Source organism: Meles meles, chromosome 8 (assembly GCF_922984935.1).
Source record: "Meles meles chromosome 8, mMelMel3.1 paternal haplotype, whole genome shotgun sequence".
Taxonomy (NCBI): Eukaryota; Metazoa; Chordata; class Mammalia; order Carnivora; family Mustelidae; genus Meles; species Meles meles.
The window spans coordinates 29,771,983-29,790,983 of record NC_060073.1 but is presented as its reverse complement, the minus strand read 5'-3'; the positions used below and the strand labels follow the sequence as shown (position 1 = coordinate 29,790,983).

The 19,001-nt window shown below is 47.1% G+C and overlaps 1 protein-coding gene across 2 annotated transcripts in view; it reads left to right on the top strand.

The window, feature by feature from the left end:
• The window catches only part of EHF (ETS homologous factor), a 41,912-nt gene that overhangs the window by 288 nt on the left and 22,623 nt on the right, over positions 1–19,001 (top strand). The window lies entirely within an intron of this gene.

Genomic DNA, 19,001 nt, shown 5'->3' with positions numbered 1-19,001 from the left:
CTGTGCTCACCTCACTGGAGCCGGCTAGAGTCTTATTTTGGGAGGCAGCTGGGCTTCTTCGGGTATTATCTGTGAATTTGCCGCATTGAGTCTGGACTTCCAACCACCACGAATTTAAAGAGCTTCCTGGTTTCCCTCTCTCTGCATGGCAAAGCCATGTCCCTGGGTTGAGTTCTGAAACAAAAAGGCAACCAGGGACAGGTGACCGTGAGATAACTCAGTGAAACACAGGGTTGGCTGAATAGCCATTGGGGCTCAGAGCACATGTTCTCACTTTCTAGAGACGTCTTCTCTTGGTAGTTTTTCTGAGTCATCGGTCGGAGAGAAAGGCAGATTTGTCTTTGGTGTAATCTGTTGTTGGAAAATGGCTGGAAACGGGTGATGGTGTCTGCCCTCACACTGGAAAAAGTGGTCAGGCAGTCCAAGGAGGTGAGGACCCTGGGGAGAGCTGAACACTTCAAAATGGCTCTTTCCAGAAAAAAAAATGACAAAGGATTTTGCCACATCGCAAGGGGACAGACTAACCCTTCGTTTGTGCCATCATGGGCTACTAAGACCGGACAGGCAGACGTGAGTCAGCAGCACCAAATGCCTTCCAAAACAGGGACTCTTTTCATTTGTTTGACCACCATAGAGACGCGCCGTTGGTCTCAATGTGGGTAGAACTGGGAACAGTGTGGACTCACTTTGGGAGTAAATAACAACATCCAGTCAGGAAAGTAACATTTTCACTGCCTGCCTTTGAGTGTTGTGGAAAGATTGTGTCTTTCTAAGATGAACTGGGAGACCCCGTGCGTCTCTGTTCACAGGTGTCTCTGCTAGTCATCTGCGCTGACCTGAGTCACAGGGAGAAATTGGGGGATTTTGGATTGAGAACTTTTCGATGGGAGGACTAATTCAGGAATTGGTTCTGCAGGCATGGGTGTGAAGATGTCTTCAGATAGAGCCTTTCAGTGTGTAAAAGGGTAGACAAGGACCAGGAGTGGCCACGCATTAATGCCATGGAGGTCAAGGGACGTGTTGATATCCAATAGGGAAGATGAAGTCATTAGGAAGCACTTCATGGGTAAGATGTCCCACCAGAAAAAGGCTCTTCAAAGATTTCAGGAGTAATTTTAACAGCTGTATTTGAAGTTGACAGAAGGCTTCACTTGTCCTCTTTTGGAGATCAGGCATTCTGAGACTATGAAATAAGTCATCCATTCTGTGTTCGTATAGTCCAGCGTGGTGTAGGACCTGTCATTTCTACACTAACTGCTGATGGCTTGTGTGGATGGATGTGAAAAACCATGGGAACCTGAAATGAGGGCCCCTGGGAAGTCTGTGATCACAATGGAAAAAGCATATATAATGGAGACAATCCTTCTTCATGTTTTCAAAGTATTTTATAGAAGTCTTTTAAAAGAAAATAACTTGGAGGGCATGACTGCTGTAGGTTCTCTTGCATTGCTGTTCAGGATGGTGGCATTAGGCCCCTTCTAGAATGACTGTGGGCAGAGCAAGGAATTTGATTCAGGTCTTGTATGTACAGAAGATCGCAAATTCAATTCTATTTGTCCTTTTGTGTTAGGAAGTATCTGTTTGTTAAATTCAAACAATAGGTTTTTGATCATTTTTCTCCATTTTTTAATATATTGTGAGCTCCCCCAAATGGAAATGTCTTGGATCTTTCTGGACCTCTGAGGAGCCCTACATTCACACTTAATGGTTCCATGCCCTTTCGGCTCCCACTAAATTACCTCTTTCAATATCTTTTTGACCCTTGAGACGCTGAGACAAAAAGGAAATTGAGAGGTTAAGATATTTACTCAACTGTATTCAATTAGCTAATTGGAAAGTGGAAGAAACTCAGATTGGGTCCCAGGTCAGAATGTGAGTGCTTTGGGCCAAAGTTCACTTCTAGGAAGTAGAATTTAGCTTTCTGGACTCTTGTAATGTTTTATGTTCTCCTCTTTCTCCCCCTGCTCTGCAAATTAGGGAATTTTAGCCCTGGGCTGTATGATTTAGACCTCCTCTGCTCGATGCAGAAGCTGATGCAAAAGCATCAGGCACAGACAGAAAAGGTTAAACGAATCATTTGAAAGCCCTCCACTCTGTTCCCCTTTCTCCAGATGGAGGCCTCTCTACCCCCTTTCCAACAGATGTGATTTTCAGAGACCTCTGGGTGGTGGGGTGGGGTGGATACCAAGAAAGTCACGGCAGAACCGGCTAGCACATTTGAGGAGTAACGCCACAGTTGTAGGAAACCAAATGTGAACTTGGAACTTGATATCGGTGCCACCTTTTGGTGGCTGTTTCAGCCCATTTCCCTTGTTTGAGATCTCCTTCTGGTAAAACTGAAGTGATAGTCATTCCTGCTTGGGTGGGGCTCTGCTTGGGAGGCATGGAGTCCACTGTGGGCTCTGTGTTTAGAACTGCGAGTTGCCACCCTGGTTTGTTACCGGGTAACTGATGCCGTGTCGAGGCTTTCAGCTTGAGTAAACCGAGTCTGCGGTAGGGAGTTGCCCTCTGAAGACGGAGGGAGGACGGCAGGCACAATCTTGCCAGTGTTGTCTTAAATCTGTTGCCGAACAATGGAAGAGATGAGGACGACAATAAATTTTATTTAGTGTTTTCTTGTCTCATTTTTAATAATATGATTTTAAATAATATGATCTGTTTTAAGATGCAGGTGACCGGGCTCTCACTAGACATAGGTGACTATCATGTTTGTTTCAGTTTGATGGGGTTTTAAAAGACCAAGTTACTGGGGTGTGCAGGGAACAAATAATGCAGTGGGGATATTGGCTCCCACGGCAGCTAATATGAGGGTGAGGCGTATGTTCGAGCCAAATGGCATTAATGTCAGGAAGCCGAGAGGTGCTAGAATAGAAATTTCCATGGATCCCTCAGAGTTATTTGATACAAATGTATCGGGGCTGCTGAGGAGAAGAAAAAAAAAAAGATATTTCTTCAAGAATCTTCCCCCAAAGAATTTCAGACTTACATTTTGGAATGATGGGAGTGGAGTGTGCATAAGGCAGGCCACAGGACTGGCAGTCAGGAGACCTGGTTTTCTAGTCCTGGCAAAACCGAGTGCCCAGGGAAGCACACCCCACCTCTCTGGGCTTTAGTTCCATCGTCCAGACAAAGGCATTTGAACTGATTATTATTATTTTTTTAAAGATTTTATTTATCCATTTGACAGACAGAGATCACAAGTAGGCAGAGAGGCAGGCAGAGAGAAAGGATGAAGTAGGCTCCCTGCTGAGCAGAGAGCCTGATGTGGGGCTCGATCCCAGGACCCTGAGACCATGACCTGAGCCGCAGGCAGAGGCCTTAACCCACCGAGCCACCCAGGCGCCCTGAACCTGATTATTTTTAAGATCTGTTTCCACCTTCAGATTCTGATGCTGGGAGAAGGCAGGTAAGCCTAGCAGTCAGCAGGTGTTGCTTGAGTCTGCAGCAGCTGAGAAGGGCTAGGGGATACCCTGGTAAGAATGACACAGGCAAGAAGGTCAGCGGGAGCCCTTCCTTAAGGTCTTTGGAACTTGGCTGAAGGGATATCCCTGGGGGAGGTACAAAGCCCAGATTCCCGGAGTCTTCATTAAGGGTGTCAGCATCTGCTTGCGTGACAACGTCTCATCTCTATCAGTGTGCCTCGGGCATCCGAGGTGGGTGGGGTTGTGCAAGTAGACCAAGGCATGTGGCCATGGGGCGCTCTGATGCTGTCTTCTGTAGGACACCAGAGTAGCCCGCTGAAAACATTCAGGCACCCAGAGAAGCCCACTCTGTTTGCGGGGTGCTGATCAGCTTGCTTTACTGGCTGCCCAGCGATTATTAGCCAGAGATGGGCTCCCATCTCCTACAGGAGAACTGAGACACAAGCAGAAGGAGAGTATGTCTGGCCCGGCTGCTGGACAGCCCCCCTGGAGACTTGGTATTCTCAGAGGGCCTCAGCCTGAATCTGGAGTACCCAGAGCTTGCAACAGGGTCAGACAGAGTGGCCCATTTAAGGAGGATCCAGGGGGGTTAATTGGTCTTGTTTTGAAAGAGACCCCCTGTAAAATACTCCTTTGAAAATTCATTTCACTAGCACCTAACCGCACTCTGTCTTCGGTTTGTTTTGTGGGCTGGGCGCCTTGTTCTGGTTCATTGGATTCACATTATCTCTCCTCTTCCTATTTTCTTCACACCTGACCCTTAGAGCCTCCTTCTCTGCCTTTCTTAGAAGCATCTTCCTTATTATTTAGGGTATCTACCTGTTTATTTAAAACACGTTTTCTGAGGAAAACAAAGCCAAAAAATAAAAAGGAACCTAAATGCTTATCATATTTTTAGACACCTCCTCATTAACCCCATTATTTTACCATCGCTGCTTATTTTTACTTTTGTCTGACCTCATCTAGATGCCCACTTTTTTTGGAAGTTGTCGTGATTGTGGTGACCTTAAAACTACATCTTTTGTCACCTCCCCCTCACTCTGTGTCATGGACACACCACAAACAATCTTGGGGGCTGGGTCTCATTGGGTCAATCGTGGATAAGAGAAGTTTCTTCCAGCTTGCCTGCCCTTTCTCAGCTTGATACAAACTTCTGAGTCTATCGGGTCTTTCATGGAATACAGAGAGGGCTTTCTACGTGTTGTATATGACAATGAAGCTTGGAGAATATGGTTGTCTTGTAGAGATTATTTTATGATCCCTCTCAGGAACCTTTGAAAATACTCCCTCGGGAGGACCAACAATAGATTCTGGTAGATGAGGTTAGTGAGGTCTGGCAGATGAAGGCTATTTTTGGCGCAGTCTTCATGATGACCACTCACAAGCTTTGTTCTGTCTTTGCAGGGGGCTTCAGACTGGGCCCCAAGTTCAGCCAAACGTCTCAGCTCACCTTTCACCTGTCTTAACTCCACCAGCTGGAAGGCTGTGGGTGGAACGACGTTGCCGAACAGTAGTAGACTTTGGCCCCTTGTGTATCTGAACCAGGCAGGAGGCTATGAGTTTTTGGTTGCCTGGAAGCAGCTGGAATGTGTTACAGAGAATACCAGGTCTAGAGTCAGAATACCTGGGTTGAGTTTTGACTCTGCCACCGAGTAGCTGAGTGAGTTTGGGTGAGTTATGTAAGCTCTAGATTATAAGTTTCCTCATCTGGAAAACGAGGTTAATGGCATCTGCCCATGCTGTTGTCAGGATTAAATTATTACAGAAAAATCTGAAAACACCCAGACAAATGCTTGTGAGTAAATAATTAGTAATCTGTAGAGTGGAAATTGAGGATAAGTCCTCAATATGGGTGTTCTCAGAGGACCTCGTTTGGGTCAGACTCGATGTATAATTCTGGGATTCTGTTTTTCAAGGTGATCGACGTAGGTTCTGCACTGTGACCTTGGGAAAGAAATGCGATAAGGTTTTTACTGGGGAAGACAGGCAGCATGGACATGGGATGAACCATCTTAATGGGGGACCTTGGGATTGAGCTTGTCTTGAGCTGGCTGCAAACCACAGCCCGGAGGAGTACCAGGGAAGACCTGATGTGCGCACCCAGCACGTTCCTGTCTGTGTGTTTGATGCCTGGCATGTAAGGGGCTTCCAGAAGAAACTGATTCCCCCCCAGGCAGTTCACTTGACTAATCACAACATCATATACCATTGCCCACCCTTAAAATTCTTGATAGGGTCTCCAGATGTATACTGACTACTACCCTCGGGGTTCTAGAGGCTTTGAAAACAAAGTGCCAAGACCCATGGGGTCTGCCTCTTGGTAAATTGTTCAAATGATGCTTGTAGTGTCTGATAGTGTGTTTTAGTCATGGGGAAGTGGTTTCTAGCAGTTGAACAAACAGTCCTTGCGGTTAATAAAAGAGCCAGATTCTAACCTAGGATCCAAGAGGCTCCTGGTGTCCGTAGAAAAAATTCAAGGAGTTGGTGAACTTGTATGTGTAAGAGAATGATGTTTTTATTCTTAATAATCTAACTAAAATTTAACATTTTCTCTCGATATAAATATAGGCAAAAGTCTGGGATGGCATTAGCTGTGACTGACTGTCCCCAAGAGAGATTAACAGACATTTTCCTGTCACATTATGCCTATTGACGATGTCTCAAAATATCAGTGTTCATCACTACTTTGATTTCCTGGACGTTATTTGACCTGCACTAGATATTCTTGTTTAATGCGTTAATAAAGAAGCACCTATATTATTATGATTTCACACATTAATTTTAAGAAGTATACTCATAATTGTATTTCAATATAAACTTCCTTTCTAATCTTGCTATTTTAATTTGTCATTTAAAAGCATTATTTTGAGAAGGGGTCCATAGGTCTCAGCAGAATGCAACATGGGTCCATGTATATAAATAAAAGTCGAGGAAACCTTAATTTATATCATTCTCTTGCATAGGGCCATTGAAATGATTTGTGAATGATGTCAGCTAATAGATGGTCTCTGTTAAAACAAGGGTATATGTTCTTCCCACTCATTGTTTTTGCCTATGGGTGGCTCTGGAGTTGTGGAGGGATCTTGGCATAATAGAGATAATGATTAATAATAATTAATAATAATAATAATAATAGTAACAGCTAGCATTTGCTGGGTGCCTGCTGTAAGCCAGGTGTTATTACAGGCATGTTCAATGTCATACTTTAATACTACCAACTACTGTGGGAGGTCATTTATGGGGCAGAGACAAAAGATTCCCCCCTGCTCCCCATGGTGACAGAGCGTTGCTGCAGGTAAAGAGAAGGGATGGGACTGACCCCCTGGACAGGGTCAGTGTCCTGGGTATACAACCCATGCAGTAACACAGGGCTCGACACTTAGAAAGGTCTTGGGCATGGTTTAATGCTCTGCTATTGTGGTCTTGAAATTCTTTAAAACTTTTGAATGCGGGACACCGAGCCCTGTGAATTTCGAAGCTTGGTCCATCCCTGCATGTGATGAACTCGTTGTAATGTATGACAGCTCCTGATATGGGGAAGCTGGGAATCTGCTTGGAGATCCCCCTTACTCATCTAGCTGACCTTTGGTGGAAAGCTGAGGGATGCTGCAGTTTCTGAGTTGGTGAATTTTGTGATTTTTTTTTTTTTAAATATCAAAGATTTCTTTCCTCCAAAGCAACTGGAGGAAAGGCTGAACAACGGACTGGAAGGTACCTGGTTCCTTGGAAAGTCTTTCTGGTAGAAAGTTGCTTACCTTGCTATGGGTTTTTCATTTCTTATTCTCCAGGGCGCTTACTACATACACAGGGAGCTAGGAGAAGCAGAGCAAAGCGTGTTACTGGAAGGGGAAACGAGACCGGTGATGAGAGTCTGTCATTCTTGTTAAGAAGGTGATGTGCATGAACTTGGCCTTCTTGCCCATTGTCACTTAACGATGATCTGTGCAGAAAGAAGACCCTACTTCTTCTAAAGAGGAGATCCTCTAATCTATGAGGAAATTCAGATAGTAGTTGCTTCTCAAGTTCAAAGATGATCATGGAATAAGCCTTGTGAGGTTCCGTCTGCGTTCTATAGCTATGTTTTTACAAAGTGTTCCAGGGTCATGGACGTGGTGGAAGAAGGAGGGGGGGAGCTTTCCTGATCAATTGGTCAAAGTGATGGAATTCAGGCTCCCAAATGACACATCACAGTCTGTCTGTCCCCAGTGTGACGTCTACAACACGACACAGCAAGTCTGTCATCAGGATCCCCATGTGACGGCTTAGATGCCTGGAGCTCTTCTAAAGGAGCCATAACTTCCCCTTCACTTCTCAACAGTTTTTTTTTTTCCCTTGTTATTATGACTGCTCTTTTATCAGGCTAATATGTCTGAGGTGGCTTCAAGCAACCAAGCCCAGCCCCTGAGTCAATCTGGGGCTTTCAACAAGAAGTCAGACCAAAGTTTTTCCAGGTGGGTTGGAGTGGCCATGATCTGCTCTTTCTGTAACACTGGGACGGTTGGACACCTAAAGGAAGTTTTATAGTTGGGCACAAGGAGGATAGGTGTGCTTCCTACTCACATGAAGGGAAAAAACGATAGGAATCATTCTAAAAGGATCTCATTTCCCAAAACGGAAGTGTGAGGCTCTAAAAGACATCCTCTTCCACTTCAGAAATACAAGGATCCATTTTCAGTGACAGAGAACGATGTTGCATTTCCTGTCATTTCCACCCTCCCCAACTCCCCGGGACAGTCATTGTAATATATCCAGTCCATTTACTAGCTCTGTGTCCCTGGCTAAGTCACTTAACCTCTTGTGCCTCGTCTGTAAAATGGGGGTAATATGAGTACCCGTGTCCGGGAGTATGGCAAGGATTCAATGAGATCATTCATGTAAAGCCTAGCTCGATCAATTCCTAGCACACTGGGGACGCTCCAAGAATAGAAACTATCATCGCTGTCGTAGTTTTGGTTGTTATTTTGCCATTAGTCCGTGAGATGCCATGTAGCTGATATTGATGTTTCTTTGGCTGGAACATCTTGATTTTTTCTTGGAAAGAAACTTCAATCTCAAAATGGTCAAATCCATTGTTCCAGGCCCTCCCAGCCCCTCCCTGGCTCCAGTCCCCACCTCTTACCTCTCTCCACCCTTCCCGCATTCCTGCACAGTTGGTCTTGTTTATTTTTCAGTCAACGGAAGGTGTTGTTAAATCTCTTATTTTTCTGGCTGCCCGGTTTGGTTCCGAGGCTCTCCACTCCCTGCCCTGCTCACTACAAGAATGCTGGGGACTGCCCAGCCAGCCATACCCCTCCTCTGTCGGAACACTCTGTTCTTCACGCTCCTTGAGAAGCGGCGTTTCGGAGGCCTCCCCCGGCTGCCGTGACTCCCCCATTAAGCCAGTGGTCTGGTGGTAATGAAGACCCGAAGGCTGAGAGAAAGCTGGGGGAAGGTGGCAATCTAGGGGAACATGGCACATTGCCTACATCCTGCGCTTTCTTCTCAGGGCTTACAAAGAGGTGTCGGGAGGCTTTCTCGGACTGTGTGTGTGTTGAAGGCTGAGTGATGATGCCATTGCTTAATCTGTGTTGTTGTGATCTGCATTGGAGTGATTTGTTTAGCACTTTGTGGCCCTTTTTGGCTTGAGCTCATCATGTGATATTGACAAACCGATGAGAAAGGGAGTGTGGTGATGCTTGAGTTAATGCAGAAATCACACCCCGAACCCGGACATCTCAGGTCCTTTCTACCTGGGACGTGGGATCTCAAGTCACTTGGCAGGACATGAGCGAGTCTACACAGTCCACCTTCAAGGTAGGTATGGCTAGCCTTGTTTCACTGATGGAAAAACTGGTCCAGGGACCGGAGGTTTTCAAATTATGCTTGCTGCCCAGGGCTGGATGTAGGAAGTCTATGGGAGAGGCCGGACTGAGACTGGGCACAGCACGCTGAGTCTCTGTTCTGGGTTACCTGTAGACCACACCTACTCCCTGGGCCTTGTTGACTTTCGGAAGTCAACCATTGGGAAGGGTGTGGTTTGGGTTTTGATCATATCCTGGCAGCCCCTTCTCTGCCCCTGCTGATCAGATTCATAACTTTAACCTGGGCTGACTGGAGCCTGGCCATGTCATTCTGCAGCTCTTGGACACCCCTCAGTGCCCTCACAGGACCAGCCAATGGAAAAGTACAGTGTCTTCCGGCTTCCTGGCCCTGCCAGCTCTGGCGGGTCAATTCGATACCTCCTTTTCTTCTGAGGGAGTGGGAAGGTAGCATCCAAACTGAAAGCACAGGTTTTTCTTCGGTTTTTATAGGAAAAACAAATTGGCATGAATGCTCAGCCGAACCAGCTCAGGCTGTTTGGGCAGATGCCTTTCTTTGCTTTTTTTCTGTTTATTTTCCAACAAATCAATGCTTAACTGCGTTGTTATTGGAACAGAGCAACAGGTGCAAAAAAATAACTCTGCTGCCAACTCAAATGAAAAGGTAGGGCTTATACCCTCTGGGAGGGATTCAGAAGATAACAGAAGACCCTGCCAGCAACTGAATTAACAGCTCTGTTTACGGTGGGTTTTGTGTTAACAACCTGCTCCCTACCCTCCCACACATAAACACGCCATTGTCTCGGGAGAGACAATCAGCCACCCAGACAACGAACTACTTTATCCTGTCCCGAGTGGAAACTGGTTTTGGCTGAGGTTGCTTTGTGAAACTCGGGGGCATGATCCTGGCTGCCAACTCGACAGCTCAGTAAGGGTTTCCCGTGAAGGCAAGGCCCTGGGGTTACTGGACAGAAGAGGACTGGTCCTGCTTTTCGACATAGTCGCAGTTCTTTCCAAGGTTGGTCGCTTCCAAATGCCAACAGGTGGCCTGGCCCCCTCTGGGCAGGCTTCACTCTGTCCACAGCAGGAGGTGGGGAACGAACTCAGACAACTTTGGAAAGAGCCAGCATTGTTTGGGAAGCGGTGTCTTTGCTGAATTAGTCCCATCAGGGCAAGGCAGCTCTGTGTTTTGTTCATCGTTGTGTCCCCTGCCCCTAGCAGACTGCCCAGCATCTGGTCGACATTGAATAAATATATAGTAACTGGAGGGGGATGAATGAATATTTATATTAGCAAGACAAGCACGTCTCCGTGACCCTTTCTCTCCACTGAAGGCTAAGACATCAATTTTCTGGGGTATGAAGCCTGCAATCCAGGGGGGCTAAGTCATCTTTTGAAAGTCTAAGATGGGGGTGGGAGTGGGGTGGGGGTCTAAGATGGGGGTGGGGGTAAGTGGTGACTTGGCCAGGCATGAGATTCTCTGGATGGAAGTGATGGTCATAGAAATCCTCGGCAAATGCTGTGTTCTGAGGTCAGGTTTGCTCACTCAGCAATCAGAGTCTTGAGGAGGGGCAAACCTACCTTAAGGAGGTACTTGTGAGTAACTGAGTCCTGGTGAATTTCACAGTTCAGTGGTACTGAGCCCTGGGAGCTGATCAATTTCAAGTTGGCGAATAAGACATCGATGGAGTCTCCACAGATGATTTGGAGCTCCAGTTCTCTGGATGGGATGTGTTGTCTCTGGCTTTACATGGATTTCCATTCATAGATGTTTCCTTCAAGGATACTATCTCCTGGAGTCGGTTATCTTCTTGTGAACATCAAGGGAAGGCAAGGAGGTGAGGTTCTCAACCATGAGAGTGCTTGAGGACTGATTAAAGGGAGTTTCTAAAAAATGAAGATTCTGATTCAGAGGGTTGGGGTAGGACCTCAGGAAACCTGACGTTTTGCCCCTCCTCAGGTGATGATGATGGTGGTGGTCTATAGATCCAACCTTGAGAAGTCCTGTATGGCCTCTTCAGCCTGGATGGAAATGAAGCATCCTGGGAATCTTGGATGCTCCCATCTCCGTATCTGTGCCTTTCCAAAGACCTACAGAGACCTATGGGTGTACAGGAAGCAAGGCCTCTTTTTCTTCTCCTATTCATTTTCCTCTCTATTTTATGATTACTTGGTTTTAGACTGGAGAAGGGGGATTAGCAGGGAGACAGTGATGTGGGGAAAATGGTGAATTCATTACTGCATTGCCAAACAGAGGTCCAGAATGGCCCTGCTGGTCGCAGTCTGGTTCCTGCTTCACCTATCAATGAAGAGGGACAGTGGGGCTCTTCCCGGTGTCACTGTAGGGGAATAAGCCATGCCCATGCTAAGAAAGAGGACAAGAATAAAATCTCTGAGGCTTTCTCTCGTAAGTTGGAATAAACTTACATCTCCTAACCCTGACTCCACTACAAAGTTTTCTTTAGATTTCAATCCAACATGGGTGTAAGAGAGATTTCTTAAAGATTCATGATGTAGGGGTCAATGATCTGTAGAGATGGTCTTCAGAGGGCCCGGCGCCCCCAGAATATATGCAAAGCAAAGTACGGATGAGTGTAGATGAGAGCCTCAGTGTCAAAAGGCTCTATGACCTTTTAGTCAAACTTGCTTCATTCTTCTTAGTTTGCCACGTCTGAAAGGGGCTGATAAAGGCCCTGAAAGTCATGTAAGGCGATCTTGTCTTTTGATCGACTTTGGTGCCTGTCCTCTGTCAGTATCTGCGTCTCGTCTGGGTCTGGCACCAAGAATGATAACGATCGGCATAACATGTATATTTCCAGATGGCTTACCGTCAGGAAAGTGTATCTATCATGGATCAACACTTGGCTTCCCGACACAGCATCATCACTCACGAAAACGCTTGAAAGCCCAGGAATAATACTTCAGATGTTGCCCCTGGGAACATGAAATGTCTATTTCAAAACACATTATGAGGGTATGAAATTACCTGTGATGTAATCCCGAGAGGATCAAATGCATTCCCTAAGCTTGATTCACATTTTGATTCATTTGGAAAGCATGAATTATTGCCTGTCTTAATCCAGTTAAATTTCACATGTTTGTGGATTTTCTTTTCTCCTCTTTGTGAGTAGTTCTTTTGAAATGATAGTCATATTGAAACAGGAAGTCAGCAAACTGTTGCAATATCCTTAGGGCAAATGCTGTGAATTCACCTGCTGGTAACTTTGATTAAGGCCTGAGAGTGGTCTGGATATCGTTGTCATCACAAAAGTAATTATTTAAAATGCCTAATTGCTCCTCTGGCTTGAGGAGTAAAAATACCCACAAGATAGCCAATTCTGTGACTGTTCGGGGATGATGTGGTTGAATGAATAAAGGAGTCAGGAGGAAGGCAGACCGTGACTTTGACTCACAGTCCTCTGGACCTGGTGACAGGGAATGCAGGCCAAGCCTTGCTTAAGATCTACTCTGTGACCCTGATTGCTCCCAGTGTATTTTCACCTTCACAGCGAACACCAGGCTTTCTGTCCTGAGGTCTAATTCAGCTGAAGAAAATAATTATGGGTAGTTTGTTTCCAAAATATAAAATAAAAATAACTTTGAGTCATAGGAAAAGTATTTATATTATGTATGTATGCATGGCATATATGTTCATATATATGTCTGTACATATACTGTATATACGCAGAGATCTATTCTAATGGCTAAAGGAGTATCAGGGCCCAGCTTTTAAGCCAGTAACGCTTTCCTACCTGCGCATATCATGAAGTGGCGAAATGAAGGTGACTTTCTATTCTTTCATTCTGAAGGCTCGCTCTGAGACATTGCCAAGAGAGATGGCTTCAGGCTGATCTGACAAAGAGGGAGGAGGGGCTCAACCGGGGTCCTGGCATAATTGAACGAGCCAGAGAGTTTTATAATTTTGGAGAAGCTTGGTAAAGGTGTGAGGCCCCAGATGGCCCAGGGAGAAGGCTGTGACTATGTATGGACAGCAGGTGGGGGTGAGGATGGATTGAAGGCAACTTTGTGCTCTGGCAAAGCACCCCCTTCTCAGCAGGAAGTGGCTCATTCCCAGGGTTTGTTGCTAGACAGTCCAGGTTTGAAATCTCTTCTAGTTCTAATTCTTGCTAAGCTGTGTGACCTTGAATAAATTACCTGACCTCTCTAAGCCTTAGATAGGCCATCTATTGAATGATATCAGACCTTACAGAGCTGTTGTGGATATTGACTGAGATAATGCGTGTAAAACTCAGCACAGAGCTCACACATCTTAAATGTTTAACAAACCCCAGCTTCTATAGTATAGTTATTACATACGTATGTGTGTATGTACGTATGTATTTTTATAGCTTAAAGCGTCAAGTCCTCCACACCATGGAGCAAAAGGCATACCTCCCTCCCGACCCAAGCTGGTTGTGTTTGTCTCTGCTGGCAGGTTCTCTCTGTATATTTAAGAAGAGAGAGCGGCCAAGCAGTCCTTGGCCTTGGCCGGGACCCTGAGATGGGCAGAGCCTTCTAGGTTCTGGGGTGAATGGCTCCAGCAACCTGCCAGAGTCCCAGGGGTGCTTCCTTCCCACTGCTTTTCTGTCCCTGTGAGCTGGAATCCCAGCTTTGCAGTTATGGAGCGCTCCTTGTGCTAAGGGCTGCCTGGAGGACAGAGAAGCTCTCTGGCCACCCTCTGCCAGGAACCCCCATTTTAGACATGCTGCTGTCCTTTGCACCTGCAAACCAGGTGAAAGTCCAATGTGGAGGCCAGAACACAGAGCCTGTGGGGCTGTGCTCTCCCACCGTTCCTGCCAGTCCCAAGCATGGTATGTCTGCTGGGAGGAAGGGGACCAGGAGGGATGGCTGTTAGTCCCTGAGCTAGGACCATGCCCAGAGGACCATAGCACGGCTTCTGTGAGCCGGGGCCAAGAGGGGCGGTTCACAAGTGAGCCTAACAGCATTTCCACACAGAGGCCCCAGATGAGGGGTGGGGAGGCAGGAGGTCCAACATAGACTTGACTGTGCCAGCTAAAGCTAGAATTGCAAAACATTGTGTAGATGGTAGAAGTTCCAGGTCTTGCTTGAAAAAACTTGGCTGTCAATTTCGTCCTTGGAGATTCAATAAAATTCTAGTAATAACACAATAAATAAATAATAATAATAATAATTATAAAAACCAGCTAACATTCCCCAAGTCCTTACTATGTGTTGAACACTTTTCCAAGGATTTTATAGGTATCATTTCATTTTGTCTTTCAACAACCCTTTTCACATCATCTCCAGTTTATAAATGAGAAAATTAGGGCCCAGAGAAACTGAATAACTTGTCCAAACTTGCCCTTTTAGCAAGTTGGCAAAGCCAGGATGTGAATTGTGTTTGACCCCAGAGCCTGGCGCTCCCAACCATTGCACTCTCCAGTCTCTGAAGGGTCTACCCTGACCCCAAGACTGTTCTTGAAGCCAAGCAGCACACTTTAAAGAGAGACGAGACTCACGGACTTCTAGATAGTTCGTCTAGAGACAAACTTCTAGATAGCTGACGCACGGGGAGCCCTTGTCACGCACAAGCTAATATGTGAGAACTTAACAAACATTTTCACTTTTCCCACATATCAGCTCCATGTCCCCCCACTTTTTGTCATATAGGGAAACTGAAGCTTTAGAGAAAATAGTACTTTCTGGAGGTCAACACAACTTGCCAAGGTTCAGAATCAAGATTTCAACCCCAGGCACCTGGGTGGCTCAGTCGTTAAGGGTCTGCCTTCGGCTCAGGCCATGATCTGGGGGTCCTGGGATTGAGCCCTGCATCAGGCTCGCTGCTCAGTGGGAAACCTGCTTCTCCCTCTCATTCCCCCTGCTTGTGTTTCCTCTTTCGTGTGTCTCTCTCTGTCAAATAAATAAATAGAATCTTAAAAAAAAGAAAAAAAGATTTCAACCCTTACCATCGGAGGCATGAGCTCTTCCTCTTACGAGCCATTCTTGAGATGCAGAGCAACGCGAGGCGAGGTCTGGAGCTCCGCACACTTTGAATATATAAGGGACATTCAGTCTCTGTGGCTAGGTCCCACCATCTCCCATTTGTGTCCCTGAGCAGTAGCCAAAGTGTGAGACTCTTAAACTTCAGGGCCAGGCCAGGTGCTGGGTCATCCCGTCAACCCTTTGGCTCCCCCCTTCCCCAACCCCCGCCACCCAGCCCACCCTGTGTGTGGGGGCCAAGCTGATATTAAAGGGGAATTTAGGTTTTGAAGGAAGCCTGGAGGAGGACTGGCCACGAGGATGGTGGCTTGTCTCTCCGTGTGAGTGATGCAGACATGGTCCAAGTCCTTAGCGATCAGGGCACTGTGGGGATTGTGATTAACCTGCAGCTTTCCATGAATAAAGTGGTGGGGGGAGCAGAAAGTGGCCTGTCTCTCCCCCCCAGAACATGGGCTGTGGCTACCCCAGCACACGGCAGCGCTGTCTCTCTGCAAAAATGCCTTTGGGATTGGCCAAGCCCTAGCCCTCATCATCTGTAGGGGAGTTGATGCCTAAGGTCGAAAAGGTCCTGACTGGAAGCCCGGCGTGAGGTAGGCGTCGGTTCCGTCTACTGGCAGGGTGCGTGCCTCCCCCTCTTCGGATGAAGAGCAGATTTCTGTCTCCAAAAGTGTCGGTCTTAGAAACTGCTGTGCAGGTCGGGGCGTCTGGCTGGCTCGGCTGAAAGAGCATGTGGTTCTTAATCTCCGGATCTTTAGTTTGAACCCCGTGTTGGGTGCAGAGATTACTTAAAAATGATTAAAAAAAAAAGTCTTTAAAAAGAAAGAAAGGAAGGAAGGTAGGAAAGAAAGAAAGAAAGAGAAAGAAAGGGAAAAGGAAGGAAAGAAGGGAGGGAGGGAGAAAGAAAGAAAGGAACCACTGTGCAGAGGCTGGCGAGATTCTGGCTGAGTGTGGACCTCAGGACAGTCACTAGGGGCGCAGAGTCAAACACCATTCTCCCTGATGCCTCTTGTGAAGGGAGGGGTAAGAGAATGCAGATGGAAAAAACCTCTGGATAATCCACATTTCATTTCACTTTGGGTTTGAAAGAAGTTTCTGCTCTGTTCCCAGAACGCACAGCACCTAGGAAGAGACAAAGGTGGCCCGGATGCCCGTGCATTTTCTTCACCATCACTTACCAAGCAATTACTCTGTATTTGTACCAAGCACTGCATGGGGCAGGGGCTTTAAAGCCCCTTATCTTTCTTAATCCTCTAGCAAACCTCTGCGGTAGGTCCCAATCCCAGGAGAGGCTACAGCAGCTCAGAAAAGTTAGGGGACAACCCAGGGTCACCACAGCAGCATGATCAAAGCCTGCGGCCACCACAGGCTCCCTTTTAACCAGTGTGGGGGAAGTGTGTGTGATTTGGCCCCAGGGGACGTTTTGGGGGGAGGGGCCAGGCGGGGGTTGTGTCTGGCTTGTAGTGGCTAGAGTCTGGGGAGACAGCTACCATCCTGCGATGCCCAGGACAGCCACGGAGCCCCTGCAGCCCAGGATGTCAGTCTCACAGATGCTGAGAAAATCGGCTTCTCACCCTGAGCACGTGGCCAGGGTCATTGCCAGAATTCCCCCTTGAGCTAGAGATGAGGAGATGAGGGTTCTTTTCTCTGCTTGCTTTTGACTCAAAGGTGGAATCATTCTTATTGAGGCTCCGAATTTACTTCTTCCAGTCTTGGGAACAAGCTAAATGTGGTGGAGAAACACCTTCAGAATTGGTATTTAAAGAAAGGGAAAGAAATTAATTTTTACGGGAGGGCACATGTGTCGTGCTGGACTAGCCCTCTTTCCAACCAGTAGGTTATTCATCCTTCAAAACAGGACATCGACCTTCCCCTCCATGCCCTGTTGAAAACCAGAGAAGAAACTCAGTTTGGAAAGCTTATCTTGCTCAAGTCACGTGGTGTATGGATGGGGTGTCTGCTTTCTAACCCAGACCTCGAAGGTTCCAAAGTCTCTACCTGTATCTAAGTGATGCTTTTTTCCTCAAGAAACAATAAAATCTACTCTGATGGTAAACTGGGAAGCTTACAGAGGAGCATTAAAAAAATCCCCCTACTTTGTAATTAAAAGGATCGCTTTTTATACCCCATAAAGTAATCCCTACGTGTCATAGAAAGTGTACTTTAGTATATGGGAGTGTGGGTGAGCTGGTTATAATCATGCTTTTTTACAATTCTCCAGGGACATTTATTATCTATTATCTCATTTGATCTCAAGACGCTTGGGAGGCTGTGGATGGGAGGCAAACGTCCTCATTTTCCACCTGAGGGACTGGGCCTCAGAGGGAGTAGGACTTGGGGAGAGGCTCTGAGGGACGCTAACCCCGGGCCTCCTGGGTCCACCCCCGGGCAGTGGCCAGGCAGCGCCATGACGGCTGACCTCCTTTTCTCAGGAGCTTGGGTGAGCTCAAGTGAACTCTGACTCAGTAAGGGTTAAGATACATAAAACTCTTTTATGAGTAGTAACCATTTACTGTGCCCTGTAAAAAAAAAAAAAAAAAAAAAAGGCCCTTCACTGAGCTGGCTGCTTTCCCTGAGGGGGGGGGACGGGGGAGGGGAGCACAAGGGAGCAGTGCGGCAGTGTTGGGGCTGCTGGGGCCTCCTGGTCCTAAAGGCTTCTCTGTGGGTTGAGAGTAGTTCCAGAGGCCTTCAGGAGATGGCAGAGAGAAAAGATCACCTGCCCCAAGGGAAGGGGCTTGTGGGCGTTTGGTCACAAGTGGAGAAGTGGCCTGTGCTATCCTGTGACATTTATTGAATTCCTTGTTCTAACCTGCTAAGCTTTCCACACGCACGACCTCGTTTGATTCTCTCAGCTTTGAGTTTGGGGTTGTTCTTATTTTATGGCTGGGGAAAGGGAGGATCGGAAACTTTTGGGGGCTATACAGGCTTGGGACTGGCTTGACCTCATGCACGGCAAGTGTGGGATGTAGGATCTGAGCCCACCTCTCCCCAGATCCAAAGCTGGGGTGCTTAGCCCTCATATCAGCCTGCCTTCTAGATGTGGAGGGCGGGGAGGAATGGAAACCCTGAACTGGCTGAGGAGTAGCTGGGGCTTGACCCAGGGCCCGGCCTGCTCCCACTGAACGCCACTTGGAAACAGCGCTGTAGGCAAACCCTTCCGAAAGCCTTTCAGGGAAGGCTTCCCCACCCCCAACCCCAGGCCTAAGGGCCGGTCCTTTCTCTCTGCAGAAGGGCGGGGCTCCGAGCTTCAGCTCTTTCAGGGTTAAACAGTAACCTTTCTACTGCTTGTGGTTGAACAAACTGCAGGCAAGGAACAAGCCCAGCCTTGAGCAAACAGGACACCGGCCATGCCCCTCCCCTCCCCCAACCACCTCTCTGGGGGACCTGCAGGTTTTCTTTTGCCCTGGAGTACCCCCAGGAATACTTAGCTGAGGGCAAGTGTTCTAGAAACCTCGATGGGAAAAAGGAGAGGAAGGTTTGGCTTGGGTTGGTCTCCCTTCTCCGGGATTGAGAAGCAAAGAGGCTTCCGGACCAGGCACGGAAGAATCGAAGTAGTCACCTTCTTTACATTTTTGTGCTGGGAAACTGAGGCCCATGATTGTTTCTAGTTTGGGTTACCAGAGGGGGAACAAGTCTCCTCCTCATCACACCGGCCATAAAGCCGTGCCTTTCTTTGAGCTGAGCAGTCCAGGCATAGAGACCCACTTAACCTCCAGCCAAAGCACACAAGTACGGCGACTTGCAGTCTGCATGGGAGGAAACAGGTTCAGAGAGGGTAGTGACTTGTCTGGGTTAGTACTAAGCAGCTGGTAAGGGGTAGAGC